Source organism: Belonocnema kinseyi, chromosome 4, assembly GCF_010883055.1.
Source record: "Belonocnema kinseyi isolate 2016_QV_RU_SX_M_011 chromosome 4, B_treatae_v1, whole genome shotgun sequence".
NCBI classification, from domain to species: Eukaryota; Metazoa; Arthropoda; class Insecta; order Hymenoptera; family Cynipidae; genus Belonocnema; species Belonocnema kinseyi.
This window is the reverse complement of record NC_046660.1, coordinates 139192445-139208922: the sequence shown is the minus strand read 5'-3', so window position 1 is coordinate 139208922 and position 16478 is coordinate 139192445. Positions and strand designations below refer to the sequence as shown.

The 16478-nt window shown below is 38.4% G+C and overlaps 1 protein-coding gene across 6 annotated transcripts in view; it reads left to right on the top strand.

The window, feature by feature from the left end:
- The window catches only part of LOC117170592 (2-(3-amino-3-carboxypropyl)histidine synthase subunit 1), a 194989-nt gene that overhangs the window by 13550 nt on the left and 164961 nt on the right, over positions 1 to 16478 (top strand). For 2 of the 6 annotated variants that reach the window (XM_033357458.1, XM_033357459.1), the window contains one exon: positions 2329 to 2633. The exons of the other annotated variants lie outside the window; for them this stretch is intronic. The gene's annotated coding sequence lies outside the window, so the exon portion shown is untranslated. The remainder of the gene's footprint in view (positions 1 to 2328; positions 2634 to 16478) is intronic. 6 annotated transcript variants of the gene reach the window in all.

The following is a 16478-nucleotide window of genomic DNA, read 5'->3' as shown; positions in this document are numbered from 1 at the left end:
GTACCTCCCACACCAATTCCGATATTGTATCGAGCCTGAGACGTGTGGTATGAGGGCGCGCGTTATCCTGGAGAAGAATCGCACTTCGTGCTGGAATGCTCCTCCGTTTCGAGCGACAAGTGGGCTTCACGTGTGTTTTCAGAAGGTTAGAGTAGTATGCAGCCGAGTTCAGCCGAAATGTCTCGAACATTCATCCTACGGTCCTCCAAACTCATTTGTTCTACGCGGCGAATGATGTCTGGTGTCATGCTGGTTCGCGGTCGACGATCATGCGGCTCATTCTCGACGGTTTCGCGGCCATCCTTGAATGTTTTGGCCCATTTAAATACGGCAGCCCTACTCAGGCACTCACTACCGAACTGATTTCGCAAACGCAGAAAAACTTCCGTGTTTTTAACGCCTTCCCACACTAAAAACCGAATGACAATACGTTGCGCAACGGCGGTCGGCACTTGACGTACACTCATGATCGTAGCACGCGCATGAAACATGCGCTCCCGACGAAGACTATGCCACACTGTTCGTAAGGGACCCAGCTATCACATACTGAAGCCACGAGCTTCAAAACATACATGCGCGCCATCTAAAACCTTTGTCTCGATTATATTTGAACCACCCTCGTAGATCGAAGTTTTTGTTTGATTGTCTCTTCTAGTCGGAATTTACCTGACTATCAAATTGCGAGCAGTTAATTTATATAATAATATTATTGTAATAATTATAAGAATAACATTACTTTTTATTGATATTACTATTATTACTATTATTTCAAATCAAAATGCAGGCGTCAAATGTTAGCTCTGCATGTATATTTTATTTATTTAGGTTATGTTTGAAATATATCCGGACTAAGTTTTTCAAAGTAATTCCATGTATCTTTTTTAATTTTATAATTTCATAGAGACACGTATATTTATTATGAAGATAAATTTTATTTAAAAAATAACCACACTTCGGTACTATGGTACAGAATTTCGATTTCGCGCGTTCCCTCTCCTAGGTCCGCGCCTACTTGCCAAAATTCTTTCGCCGACTTCTACGTTCATTGGTCGACCGTTCCAATTCGTTTGAAACCGCAACTTACAAACATGACATTTTCATTTTCTATCATAGCAAAATTTGTTAATATACGCAGTACGCAGGTGATTTAAGCTATCTCGATGCATTAATAAATATCTACAGATGTATATATTGTTCACTACTGTAAACCTATACTGTGCACTACAGCTAACCTAATATGTGAGCTTTCACTGTTATACATACATTTTGGTAAATATATTTGAGTTTTTTTATGAGGATGTCAGTCAATAAATACCAAGTACTTTTTCCATTAGCAGAAAACCAAATACACCGCACAACATTAAATAAACCTCACCGTTGTCAACTTATATGCTTCATTATCGATCCCTCCAAGCTTCTTTTAGTCTTTAGACTCAATCTGTTTAGATGAATGTTAGTAAATATTAGTTATTATCAATTTAGTTTCAATTACTTAATATTCAGTAGTTTTTTATTTCTTATTAGGCAGAAAGAAAAAAATACATTGTCTCACAGAAATCACGTATTGCACATTCTGAAATTCACAAAACTTTTTTGTTCATCAATTATACTTTTTGAAGATCTGATTGAAAAGCATTTCACTATTTTATAAGTACATTCTAAATTTATGACCGTAGAATTTTCCATGGAGGGGCTTGTAAGCATGTTCTCTTAGTAGAAGCAATTGTTCTGCTTCTTGTTCACGATCTTTGAGCACTGCAAGTGTTATTGGTGCTAGGCGATGTGCAGTGTCGCTGGGATCAAAAGGGAGACCAAGCTTCTCTGCAGCATAGTATAGAAAGGCCGCAGCTTTGGCACTAAAAGCGGAGCCATTCTCTACATCCTTTATCTCGAGGGAGGTATATACGAAGTACGGAAGATCTAGCGTGATGACTTTGATGGATTCTCAACATCTTGCATGTGCTTCGGTCAACTTGCTTGAACAAATCGATGTTCCATTTTACTACATCAAGCTTGTTAAGCAATATGGGGACGGCCAGAATATTGGTCGCCTAGATCTTACTCTTCCTAGAAAATTCGGAAGCCATAAGTTTTGTTAGAATTCGGCAATAACTTTTTTTTAGGGCCGTTTTGACAGAGGCAACTTTTGAGTTTCCGCTTGCGGTATTCCAAGATATGCATATGTTTCTCCATTATCATGCCAATCACTTCAAAGTACCTATTTACCGCCTCTACAAGGATGTTAAAGTCCTCGATAGAAGAGTCAAATAGTTGAAGGTCGTCCATATATGAAAGGTGGTTGACCCTCAATTTTCTTCTGTTTTGCAGGTCACATCGGTAACCAGAGCTATTGCTTAGGAGCACAGTAGATAGAGGAAAGAGTGAGATGCAGAAGAGAACAAGAACAAGAGCTTAAGCTCATTTATACATCTCACTTTTCTTGGATGCCTTCAGCTTCAATTAGTTCTTCGTTGTCATCATCTTCCAAGGGGAGTTCCTCAATAGAAAGCTGATGATCGACTTCCATTTTGATTGTAGCTATTACAACATTCTAAAGCAATCTGTTTACAGATATTGAGCATTTTTGATCAGCCAGCGAAAAAATAAAGGCGCATAATATCTCTGTTCATATGGTATGTCCATTTTAATTTCCTACTTGGTTGCTTAACCTCTACTTCTGCCTCTCGTTGTATTAGTCCATCTACCTCTGGAGGATGTGGTGGTCATGGATCATCAAAAGGTCGAGCAAGAACATCAATTGCTGCTTTGATCGAGTGATGCGGCCTTCTCTAACTGATGTTCTTTGCCGTCGTTTGTACACGCCAAATCAACCTGTTATTTAATCTCAATTGGTCGGTCTTCTGAAATGTGTAGATTAGTCCTGATGGCCGTCACTTTAGCAAAAAGATCTCTTAGTGCGAGTTTCTATATATGAGGATACTTTGCAGCAAATTTGATTTATTATTATTTTTTTTTGTTTAAACTTTTCCTCTTGTGAACCCGGGTTTTTATCCTAGCCAAGGACTAAGTCAAGTGACTGATGAAATGAGGATGCTATAACTTATTTTAATACGGTGTTTGAAATCTTTTGACATGATGTTGTAGGTATAAAATTAGGAGCATGGTGTAGTTTGGGATTCGTCTTTTACCGTTGTACACATAAACAGTGGCCGCGAGTGGCCTTATCCTTGCATGCGGAGCTCTACAAAGACGGATGATGGCTTTCCCTAGCTGTTCGTGGGAATAACAATGGCACCGTCAAACCACAAAAAAGTTGTAGATGCGGTTTAAGTTGATCGAACGCGCAGAGCACCCGATAGTGTGTTGGCAAACAGTGCTGATCACCCTAGAGATCGGGGTGCTGAAAATAATTTAGAGGGAAACACGACAACGAACCGGCGAAATGCCCACATTGACTGGACGAATCAATGCATAAATGACTTGCTAGACTGGTACGATGCCAGTATTATGCCTGTTCACAGAGACTATGTAGCGCATATGCTCACTTTGTGGTAACACAAACACCCAGAACTTCAGTACGTTTCGCACCCGTTAATGCGAAATCAACGTGCCTACATTTGAAAACTGAATATGTGCCCGAAGTGCTTCTCCAACCGCTACTTGAACAAGCTACATATCAAGATGAGGAAGCGACATTGAGACCAACCGTGGAAAGCAAGCACCTTCTGAGAGATGATAGTGATTTCAGGACAAGGAGAAACCTTAACGTGCAGATTCATCCTAAGCCCCAAGATCTGGTCGAAATGTATGCCTCGCTTCCTAAGGATACCTCGGAGGAGTCAGACCTCTGTATTATGAATTGTTTAGTTTATGGTTCCGCGAGAATTTTCTCTGATTCAAATAGCACGATAAAACCAACGATAGTTTAAAAGACCAAAAGACGCTTACATTAACTGAACAAGAATATTGGATGGGGAAGACAGAATGGGTCCCGTGTTCAGTGTGTGTTTGACTAAATAACATTAGGTAGACCATTCACGGAAAAGGTTCGAAAGAAGGAGTTTGGGAATTTTGCGACAACCTTATAACATCTGAGGAGGAATGCTTATGAATCACTGCGGAAGTGGTAAAAAAGCACTTAGAGGTATGATGAACTTTTCCGCTGCAGGACCAAATGGTATCAATAACTTTTGATGGAAGAAGTTTACTACTACAAAACAACATCTCGCCCGCATAATCACGTTTCTTTAAAGTCGGAAAAGTCCATTCGTAATAGCTGGTGTTAGAATGCACTCTACTCCTACCGAAAAAAGGCAACTTGTCTAAACCAGAAAATTACAGGTAGGAAACACTGTATAAGGTCTTTAGATCTGTCATAAACAACAGGATTGTTCGAAGAATTGAGCCTGTATGGAGAGAGAAGTACAAACAACTGGGCTCGAAAAAAGTTGTAGGCTGTCAAGGGAACATGCTGATTGACAGTTGCGTCTGCAAGGACGCAGCAGGCCATCATTGTGTCCTGTCAATGACCTGGATTGACTACCGGAAAGCTTTCAATTCAACCTCTTACAGACTTACCATCTGTCTGTTGAAAAGCTTGAAAGTTCATCCACACATAGTGAGATGCATAGAGAGATTGATACCCTTTTAGAAAATTAGGTTTACTATCTTCTCTGGAAAGTATCGTGTAACAAAGAAAAACGTCACCTGTCAGAGAGGCGTCTTTCAGGGCGACACCATGAGCCCTCTGCTCGTTTGCATTTCACTTCTGCCTCTTATCTCTCGCAATACGAATTTCTTCTGGGTACCTCTGTGGCGAAATTAAATAGGACAAGCATAAAGTCACTCATGTATTTTATATGAATAACCTAAAGATCTATCCTTCTGGTAAAAGCAAACTTCAGAGAGCTTTATATATCGTCAAGAAGTGCACAAGAGAGATTGGTGTTGACTTTTGATTAGACAAGTGTGCCAAAATTTATTTGAAGAAAGTAAAGATTATTGGCTTTCGTAATGACCCTGAGCTTGTGGATACAAGTGTTATTAGACATATTGACGCTGGAGAGACCGGTACGTACTTGAGCGTGCCTCAAAGCCGCATTCAGGACGTAACATCAGAGAAGGAGTCTCTCCGAAGCAGATACAAACATAATCGATAGATTTGATCTTGAAATCTGTCGGCGTTGAACAACGTATCTGCGGCTAACATTCTTGCCGTTCCGTTTCTACTGTACTCGTTGGGGGTTGCTCAATAAACGAAGAACGAATTTACATGTCCTTGATATCGCCACACGTAAGATCATGCATACTCATAAGAGCTTGCATATTAATTCGTCTTCCGCGATTATACATCCAATGCCGTGAATGCGGACACAGAATTCTGAATCTCTAATGTGGTCATAACCGAATTGTTCTAGGTACAGCTTACATCGTTGCAAATGACGAAGATCCTCTCTTAAGAATGGTCAGGAACAACAAGATGGTTGGCAAAGGAGCGTTTCTTTACAAAGCCGCGGAACAGGCGGCCTAGACGCTTGTCCTGAATTTTAACATCAGAAGTGAGGAAAGTACATTGCTCCATTTAGATACTTCACTTCTAAAAGCTAAAGTAAAAAAAGCAGAGGTTGAAAAATTCTGCCAAGAAAATGCACGGAAACTATCACAGAAATGTAGAAGAACAGTCTTTGTCAAAAGACCAAACTTTTAGTTTTCTCAGATCATCAAGGCTTAATTCAGACATAGAGGGTTTTATTTTCTCATGCTAGGATGATCTCATTTCCACCTTTGTATATTTTGACCGCATTTTCTATCAAGAAGTTCTCAGTGATAGGCGCACAGCGTGTCATGCACATGCCGAGTACCTAGAACACGTACTATCTGGGTGTCTCACCCACTCTGGAACGAAGTATCTTTACAGACATAATGCGGCCCTAGGAGTGCTTTTTCACCATATTTGTCTCACTTATGGTGTTGGCCGCGACCCTGCCCTGCCGAAGGCTCCGATGTAAGTCCTATCTTGGATGATATTTTCGCAACTTGTTTTTATTATGGATACCACTTAGTTTACTCTTACAATTGACCTCTACTAACTCAAAAGTATATACATTCGTTCAGCTTGTGAATAACCAGATATTAAATTTACAGAATTTTTGAATTGTTGGTTACTTTTTAGGTTTTGATCAAGTAATACTACTCTCGGTTACATATTATTTTCGGTTTCTTTGTCATTTGTTAGTTTGTTTATTATTATTTTACGCTATGCTTATAAATTATTTTCGTTCAACATCGAAAAATTTTCAATTTGTTGCGACTTAAATGTTACTATTAGATTGCTGAATGTTTCATTATTTATTACAACTGTACGATTTGAATATTTTATCTCAACCTTATTTTTTTCACACTAATATTGGTCCCAAACTAACGCTTTTTTTATATTTCTAGTGCAATCGTTATCTGTTTTTAAATTGTGTATGACGATCTACTAAATTTTCTATAAAGAGTTAAGTTTCAAAAAGTAAGCATTAATCGTTTTGAATTTTCTGGTTCTTGAAAAAAATCTTCTGACATACAGTGAACTTCTGATCCCGTATCAATAACTAGATCGGTATTGTCATTTTGACATTCCACTTTGATCATGGAAAAGTTGAATTTTATTCATTTATAATGTCTAATTAAATTTTCTTCTGTCTTCCCTTTCATGTAAACTGCCAGGTCCTCAATAGTGTTATATCCATAGGCATATAATTGGACTTTTATTATTACAGTTGCTTACGCTGTATGAATTCTACTTTTCCAATCGCAGTATTTTTTCCCATTTTGATATTCTGCCTTACTAATTTTATATTTTTCTTTTGAATTCTATCTATCTTTTTTTCCTACCATCAACTTGATTTTCTATTTCGATGAAAATTGCCTTAATTATCCCCGCTTTCTGTCCCTGTTAAGCCATGTACTCGTTTTAATTACTTTATTCATTTACGGTAAGTCTACAGATACCATAGCATCTTGCACTCTTTTAGGAAGCTGTCAAATTATAAAGTAATTTCTATGATAATTCGATAAAGGTGGTTCCAAATAAATTGCTTGTCGTACCTGTTCATAAAACTATATCTAGTATTCCGTCAATATTATTTAATTGTCTCTGAACATTATGGGCATTATGTAAATTTCCATTGGGCACCGTTCATGTTTGGTCATCGCTTTCTCTTGGAAGCGTGTGCAGAAGTCATATCATTTTATTTTAATAGGAAAGAAACTGGTCATTCGTACAATAAATTACACAAAAAAGTAACCATTAAAGTTACAAAAGTATTTTATTATGTCCACCCAGTTTGTTGCAAATTCAGAGAACTTAAAGCCTGCTAAATAATGTATTGACTTTAATTGCCAGGAGACCACAGTATTTTAAGGCATGTATCAATATTTTAATCTCACTAGAATTTGGCCATTTACATTTCTCCGCGTTCTCGAGGCAAACAATATTTGATTATTCCTTCGCGTTAGTATGATTTCGGCTACGTTGCACCTCTCTTAAAATCATTAACTGCTCAAATTCAAAATCGTGAAAATCATCACTTACGGATATACTTTCAAAAATGAAGAGTCACAGTTGAAGAAAAATGGACCACAGTCAAATTTATCCCAGGATAAAAGATATTTGATCAATTAAAATTACATTTAATTTCTGAGCTCCCTGGTTATTATAATATTTAAAACCGTACGAGTACAAACGCTAAAACTTTCGAGGTTCCCTAATAAAATTAAATTCATTTTAGAGTTTGTAAAATCAATCAAACAACTCCTTCTAATATTTAAAAACTGTAAAATAAATTTTGATTTGATTGCATAGTTTGTTGACTGCATTTGGTTTTTACTTTTATTCTTTTATTAGTAACCAGGTTTTTTCCACGATAAATAATTATTAAGTAACGCCGAGAAGAACTATGATTGCATTCACTATGTTGTATACAGAGTGTCCTAGAACTAAGGGTCTAAACTTATATGGCTGCATAAAACACAAAGAAAGAAACTGAAAATTCATTTGGCAAAAATGTATTGAAGTTTTAGTTTTTTAATTTATGGATCATTAATCTGGACCAAATATGTCAAAAGATACGTTTATACACACTGGGCCCGGAACCACAAAAAGTGACAAAAAAGGAACGTGAAAATTAATGTATCCGCAAAGCTTCATCATAAACAGAAGAGTTAAAAGTACACAAAAAGCAAATATTTTGTTATTTTAAAAATTTGTTTTTGACTAACATTGGTAAAAAATTAAAAAACATTCAAATTTTTATTTGCTCATATATTATATTTTTTATATACTTATTAATTTATATTTAATTCTCGAATTTTTTTTACATTTATTTATTGATGTATATGAATTGTTAGAACTGTTAGTCTCGAACATCAACTAGTAATCCGCGCGACAACCAGAGTGCGCTATAATTACCATGAGTTAATTTGAGTATATAAATTAAGTACAAATAATATCTTAACATTCGACGGTCGTATAATTTCTCGTACTCGTGTACATTTCTTTACATGATATAGTTATTGAGTTTTTTAGGGGTCATTCACAAAATACGTGATATGTTTAGGGAGGAGGGTCTGCCAAAATATCATTCTCCGTGTTAAGACCAATGGAAAAAGTATCACCCAGGGAGGGAGGGTCGGAAGTTCCTGAAAAATGTATCACGTATTTTGTGAATGGCCCCTTAGATAGTTCAATTAGTCGCCTAGGTCTAACAACTTTGAAGTTTTTGTCAACATTAGGTAGTTTTTCTCTTCTCGGTCTGATTCGCGATCTACTTAGTCTGCGTCCCCCCGACGTCTATCACTGGTTTCTAAACGCCTAATTGGCTAACATGAGCTGTACTGTCGTAACTTCGGCCAGATTTCTCATATGTAAGTCCGGAAAAGTCCTAGATATCGCAAGATAATACTTTCTGAAGTGGTCATAGTCGTAAGCTGTTGATCCCAATTTTTATTATCCGTTTCGTACAAGCTTTTGAACATTGCAGGTGACAAAGTAAAGTTGACACGTCCTACTTGTCCATTGTTCTTTGCGTGGCGTGGTGAGTTGAGCGTAAGATGAGTTCCATGATTTAAGTAAAATCCTTCAAATTTTTTCAGAAGTGAAGCAAGATCCTCTGCTCGAATTTAATCGTTTTTGTATTCCGAAGTCCAGGATGTAATTTTCTATGTATCGTGCCAAGGCGCCTGCTTTAATATCTTTATTTGCTTTCATACGGACAAACTTTGTTATATTATCGATGAGAACAATGACATACTTATTTGCCGGTGAATTAGTAAGGAGTTGAATTAGGTGGACAGCGTGGACGGTCGTAAAATGTCTTTTCCCTGAAGATATTGGGTGCATTTCACTTTGTTGATGTCTTCTCGAAGCATTGCACAGCATTAATTGTAGGCAAGTTCTGATGCGTTGTTGAATTTACTTCCGCATACCAGGAAATAAATAGTGGTGTATCATGTTTTGAAAGGTGCGTTCTAAATCAAAATGTCCTCCAAATTCGTGAAATCTGATGACCAAGTCGTTGCGCATATCTTTCGGAATCAGGTAGCATGAACAGTCGGTAACAGTGTTAAATTTCATATTTATAAGTAGAGCTCACAATCGCGTGACTGTTGGAGCAACGTCGCACTTAGTCCCTTCGAGCTAGCATCTGTGTGAAGCTCGGTTTTTCTATTCAGAACGAATATTTTTAGTCTGTGATGGTTGGTTAAGGGCTTTTTCAATGTCTTAAATGCAGTTTCTTTCTCCGTTCCCCAGCTGTATGGATGATTTGATTTTAATAGACCTTATAGTGGTCGCGCTATGTCGGTAAATCGATGAATGAAGTTTCTGAAGTAACTAGTCGTTCCCAAAAATCTCCTGAAGGCTTACATAATCTCAGGAAGTGGGTATTCTAGAACCGGACGTCGTTTACGTTGACCGGATTCAATGTCGTCGTCTGAGATTTCATATCCGAGATATGGAACTTTCTTTTTCAGGAATTGACACTTAGACAGATTAATCGCCAGTCCTGCTGCGTTCAGCGTTTCCAAAGTCATGATAAGTCGTTCTCTCAGTTTGGTCCAATTTCGACCAACTATGAGTATGTCGTCGAAATAAAATAAAACTATTTGGTTCTCAAATGGTCTTAAGGGAGGAGATACCTTTAGAAAGGGTAAAATAAATCGATTTTAATGATTTTTTTTAAATTGATCCATTTATCTGATATAAAAAAGATTTTTTTGTTCGATTACTTATCTGTTAAAGGGAAGGATAAACCTATAAAATAATAAAAAAAAGTTGAAAATTAAAATTTAAATCGGCTGTTTAATCGAAGGCCCAAATTTTCGACCATTTTTTCAACAGTTTTGACCGCAAGAAAATTATTTAATAACCCGATATCTTTAAACTTTTAGGTATATCCTTCCGATGTTACCATAAAGAGAAACCCCTGCAAATTTCAGCCTAAGCGGCCAATAACTTTTCAAGTTATAGCACGAGCAGTTTTTGAAAAGACAATTTCGAGATAATCACGTTTAAAGATTCGTTACGGTATAACTGTTTTAGTGACTTGCCGCTCAATCGGCGATTCCGGGTCCACGTAATAAATGTAGTAGGCGTAATAATGTAGTAACGCAGTAATCAGCCTTCGCAGAATTTTTGGGACGAAAAAAATCCTTGTCGGGTTTCTTCTTTGCAAGAAAAATGGGACTTGCGTAGGAAGAATTAGTATCTACCATCATTCCTGTTCTTCTAAACTCGCATAGAATTTTGCGCATTTTAAGGCGTTCGACGTTTCTAGAATTATACGGAATTTTGCGCACTGTTTTGCTTTCTGGAATCTCTCTTACTTACGTCTCTATTATGTCAGTACTTCTTAACTAGTCAATTTCTTTCGAGATCGTTCTTCTATGCTTATAAAAAATTCCGCTTAGGTCGGTTATTGCTCTGGTAGATATAGAATCTTTGGACTCGAAATTTATAACAGGAAGAAAATGATTTCCATCATCTCGTACGGTCGATATAAAATGCATCGAGTTTGAATGAATCTTACTACTTTCGATAAAGTTGGTTTCCTGATTGTTCTTTTCAAAGTTCATTTTGATGAAAGGCGCATCTTCTCTTTCTTCAAAGCCTAGTTCTTCGACTTGCTAGTAGTAATGGATGTGAGGTAGTTCAGTGTATGTTCGGCCGATGAATACGTCTATTGATTGGTAGTCGTTTAGAACCACGCACACACAGGAACATCTTCCGCTGGATCTTCATGGTATCTTGGTGTGTCCCTTTGCCTTGCAAACAGTGCAGATAAGTTCCTTAGGAGAATCAAGACATACCTTCGAAATATGTCCAAAATTCTGGCTATTATAGCACTTTAACTCGTCTTTATTATTCTGAAGGGGTGGTTGCTTATCGTGGTTTGTATTGCTCTTAGTCTTCCGCGGTTTACTTGTATTGTCTTTTTAAATGACTCGTGGCTTCTCTCTTCGTTCTGTGATTACATCATTCTGTTTTTTTGCTATCTTTATAGCCTGTGTAAATCTCTCGCTTCGTTCACTTATAAAAATTCGTTTGGCTTAATACGGAACCAGCTTAACGCATCACCTTTCAAATGAGCTCCGCTGTTACCAAAGAAAAACTATTGGGACGATACATGCCATTCCTTTAAACGCTTCGGCAATGCTCCAAACCTCGCGAAATGTAGATGTTACGAAGGTGGGTGTATGACCTTGATTCAACAAAGTTAAATCATTAGGTAAGAGATAACATAATAAAGAGTTACCCCTGTGTTGCTGTCCCTGATATCCCAAGTCGAATGACGCGTATTAACATCACATGCGATGAGCAATGACCATCATTTGATACAGCAGGATTTTATCAGATTTCGCGCTTCCTCAGATGGTGGATCAAATGGTAGGTATATTAAACTAATCACCATGAAGGTGATGTTGGCGCCTGTCCCATAAATATGTTTCAATCTTTATTGCGTCGTCTCTAGAAAATCACTTTGGCAATCCAATAAATTTAATATCACCTTTCACATAAACTGCTACACTAGGTAGATGTATCTGCAGTACTATGATATGACTGATCCGCCCTTCATACTTAAGCCTCTAAATTTCTGTTTGTAAGCCCAAGATTCTTGTACTAAGACAAAGGCTCTTTTCCGGTATCCAACGTCTGATAAAGAAAGTAGACGCTCTTCTAGCGTTCAGCATTCGTTCAACATGATTTTAGCCTTCTTGCTCAACCCATCCTGGCTTTCTCCCTCGCTGATGATGTACTTAAAAACTTCGTCCAATCCACTTGAAACTTCCATAAATACTTGTTTTGTTCTAGGTTTCCGTTGAGATACGCTGTTTCTACATCATATTGTTGAATATGCATCTTTCTTTGAGTGGTATAAGCTATGGTCGTTCGTATGGAACTCAAACGTGCGACTGATGCATATGTCTCATTAAAATCTCTCCCATATTCCTGAGAGTATTCTTTAGCCATGATGCTAGATTTTCTTCTCACTAGAACACCGTCCAAACCATATTTATTTGTTAGAACAAAACTACTACCAATTATTTTGTATGATTCAGTCTTGCAGCATCCAGTTGTTCATTCTGTATAAAACCATGAAAATCCTCATTTTCAGAATCTAGTTGATCATCTCGAGTGAAACCACGAAAATCCAAGCTGTCCAATTATTCATCACGATTATTAGGTATCTCCTGCATGATCTCATTAAACTGATGATCCAAGTTTCGATCACGACAGAAATCGATTTCGAAAAATTGATCCTCGTTTTCAACTTTGGTCACATTGTCCAATGAACTAGTCATTCCCCTAACAAGGTCTTCATTAGGATCGAAAACCTCATTCTCTATTCATGGCGAAAACTTAATTTCCAAAGCGTCTGAAATCAGCCACATCCGGTGGTTATGCAAACAAAGTTTCGTAAGGCGTCATTCCATTCAGTTTACTTGTCGGTGATCTGTTTCGAATGTAATTCGCCGTATTAATAGCTTCCGCCCAGAACGTTGCAGTCAATCCCGATTGTTTCAAAAGACATCTCGCCATGTTCATCAATGTTCTGTTTTTCGCTAAGAAACTCCATTTTGTTCTGGATTATAAGGAGATTATAATAATTATAAGGAGTCTTCGTAATATTCCATGTTTCTGGAGCAAATCGTCAAGATTCTTATTGACACATTCCTTTCCATTGTCAGACTGTAAGTATTTAATATTCTTACCTCTATGCGTGCTTATGAATACTCTAAAATTTTCAAATTCATCCATTACTTGATTCTTTTGGCTTATGAACCTAACCTCACACCACCTGGAAGAATCCTCCATGAAAGTGACGAAATATACTTTCTTTCCAAGAGAATCCACGCGCATTGGTCCACAAATATTGGAATGTATTATCTCTCCAACACTTGTCACTTTTTGCGATATTTTAGGAAACGGTGGTCGACACATCTTTTCCTGTAGGCAAACAGCACATTCAAAATCTTCATTTAATCTATTTATGTTGACACCCTTAATGCGTTCAGTCCTGATGGCTTCACGAACAGATTGAATATTTAAATAACCCATGCGAGATTCGTTCGTAAGTCCGGAACGTATAAAGTGTCACTGAACTCTATAACTTTTTTAGTAACATCTATTTTCTTTAATGCTGTCGCGGTTCCCTCCCCGAATATGTCCGTGCTTGCATTGCTTGCCAGATTTAATTTTCCGCATGCAATATATTGACAAATGTTTGTAAAGGATTTGATGTCATTACACATGTGGGATGTGCATCCACTGTCAACACACCTGGTATCACACACCCCAATATGTCCGATTTAAAAAAATTCCTCTTCCAATAACACTTCAGACGTTCCTAGCAGACATAAATCTTCGGCACTGTTACCAGCCTGTTCTTTGAGCTTATTTTTTTTACACTTTTTCGCCCGATGTCCGATCGTAACACACTTAAATCACTTCATGTTAGAATCATCATTTTCCGTATTCTCGTGCACTGGTCAACCACTTTTTGATGAAACACGTGTATGTGATAATTTATGGTGCTGAGAACCTTGTCCTGTATCGCAATGACGAATTCTTCCATTTCTGGAAACAGGACAGTATTAATGCTGTTAACGTCTCGCTGTACCGAGGGTAGATGATTTTAATAACTTGGTTGCCTTTTAATAACATTTTAATAACTCGGTTGCCACAGATGCACAATATTTAAGAGTATAACCAAAATTCCTTAAAAGGTGCTGTAGTTTTTCTGAGACCTCGCTGTTCACATCATCATTAATAATATGCAGATGTAGTTCTTGTGAATCTGGTACTTGATGTTCAATATCCCTAACACCTATGTCTTCAACTTTAATCAAATCTTCGTTCGGAACGTCTTCCAAGGAGCGTTCATCAATAGGAAGCAGCTGTTCCACTTCTATGTTGATTGCAGCTCTGTCGGCAGCCAAAAGCAATCTGTTTACAGATATCAATCGTTTTTAATCTGCCAGATTCTGCTCATTTATTCTTGTGGGTAGCTGTGGGTACTTAAATAAGAAAAGTCGATGATGTTCTCTCCTCAAACTTTGCCCACTTTTCTCAGTCAAAAAGTAAAGGCGCGTAACATTGCTGTTCATCTGGTATGCCCATTTTAACCGACTTTTTCGTTGCTGAACCTCTGCTTTTGCCTCCGGTTCAATAAGGCCATCTACCTCTGGAACATGGGGTGGTGCTGGATCATCAACAGGTTGAGGAAGAACATCAATTGGCCCTGCTTGATCGTTTCACGTGGCGTCCTGTTACTGATATTCCTTGCCGTCGTATTTCCACTCCAAATCAACCTGTTGTTTAATCTTCATTGCTCGGTTTTCTGAGATGTGTCGATTAGTCCTGACGTCCCTCACCTTAGCGATAGGATCTTTTGGTGCGACTTTCTTTGTATGAAAATATTTTTTCCCTATTACTTTCGTAATAGAGACGCGCCAATTCTTCTTTCATTGTAGAATTCCACTAGATGACCTCCCACGGTATTTCTGCCGAGGTGGTTGGCTGCAAATAGCTAACGCTAGCCAAAGCATCCTCAGCTGGCCTAGTTGATGTTCCACTGCTTTCTGTTTGTTGCAGATGTTATTGCCAGACATCTGTTTGATTAGTGAGATCTGCCTAACCATCTCGCAACTTACCATCACTGCCGTCCCGCATGTTGTAGCCTGCAGCCGTAGCTCCAGGGGGGCTCGAAGATCCTCCCCTAAGGGTTTACATTTTTCTTACACCTTCTTCCCTATTCCTTTACACCCCCCCCCCACACACTTACTTGGTGGTGGGAGGGGACCTACAGTATAAGGTGGGTTCCGAACAACCAAGATCAACAGCTTTAAGTACTTAGAGAAAAACTTTTTCTCTAGAGTTACCGGACCCACGACTCTTCGGAGATAAACAACTCCCTTACTAGGCTAGTGTTCACCGCATGGGCCACCGAGGGTCTTCAGAGTGCGAGGCGGGAATCAAACCCGCAAGCCGACGGAATACGTCCAAAGCCTACGCTTTAGCTCCCACGACATATATATATATATATATAAATTTGTCATAAGGGCAACTGCAGGATTTCGCCGGGAGCGGGTGCTAATCTGAAAAATTGCACCTGCTCCTAGCGAAATCGCGGTAAAATTTCAGCCACAACCACGTCTCACGACCGTGAGATAGGTGGTTACAGTCTGCAACGAAATCATTACGACGATCCGGCAAAAGTTTCGTGCACCATGAGAACACGGAGCGTTCCAAGAACTACCGTCTTCTACATTTTTCCCGCAAGTGTTTTAGCATATTTTTGACACGCAGGGATGCTTTTCAGGCTATTAACGAGTGAAAGCTTGGCACCTCCAAGAGCACCGATGATAAGGACGATTAGTTTAACAGAATATTTCGGTTACAATCGTTGCAAATCCCGTATAATGTCTCTATACATCTCTTTCTTTTCATTCTCGTTGGCTATAATGTGTTTGTCAGCTGGTGCCGAAAAATCGATAACGAATATGGTTCGCTTCTCGAAGTCAAAAAGAACCATGTCTGGCCTCGAGTGTGCAACATAAACAATTGTCGAGAATATAAATTTTCAGTATATGCGGCACTTCCCATTCTCGACAATTGACTCGATTTCCTATGAGCGTTTAGAGCAATGATATTAAGGTTAATACCGTAAGAGTGACAGAGATGGTTATAAAGCACTCTTAGTGCCAAGCGTTCACTCGTTAATAGCCTGAAAAGCATCCCTGCGTGTCAACAATATGTTAAAACACTTTCGGGAAAAATGTAGAAGACGGTAGTTGTTGGATCGCTCCGTGTTCTCAGGGTGCACGAAACTTTTGCCGGATGGTCGTATTGATTCCGTTTCAGACTGTAACCACCTATCTCACGGTCGTGAGACGTGGTTGTGGCTGAAATTTTACCGCGATTTCGCTAGGAGCGAAATTCGCTCCCGGCGAAATCCTGCGGTTGTCCTTAT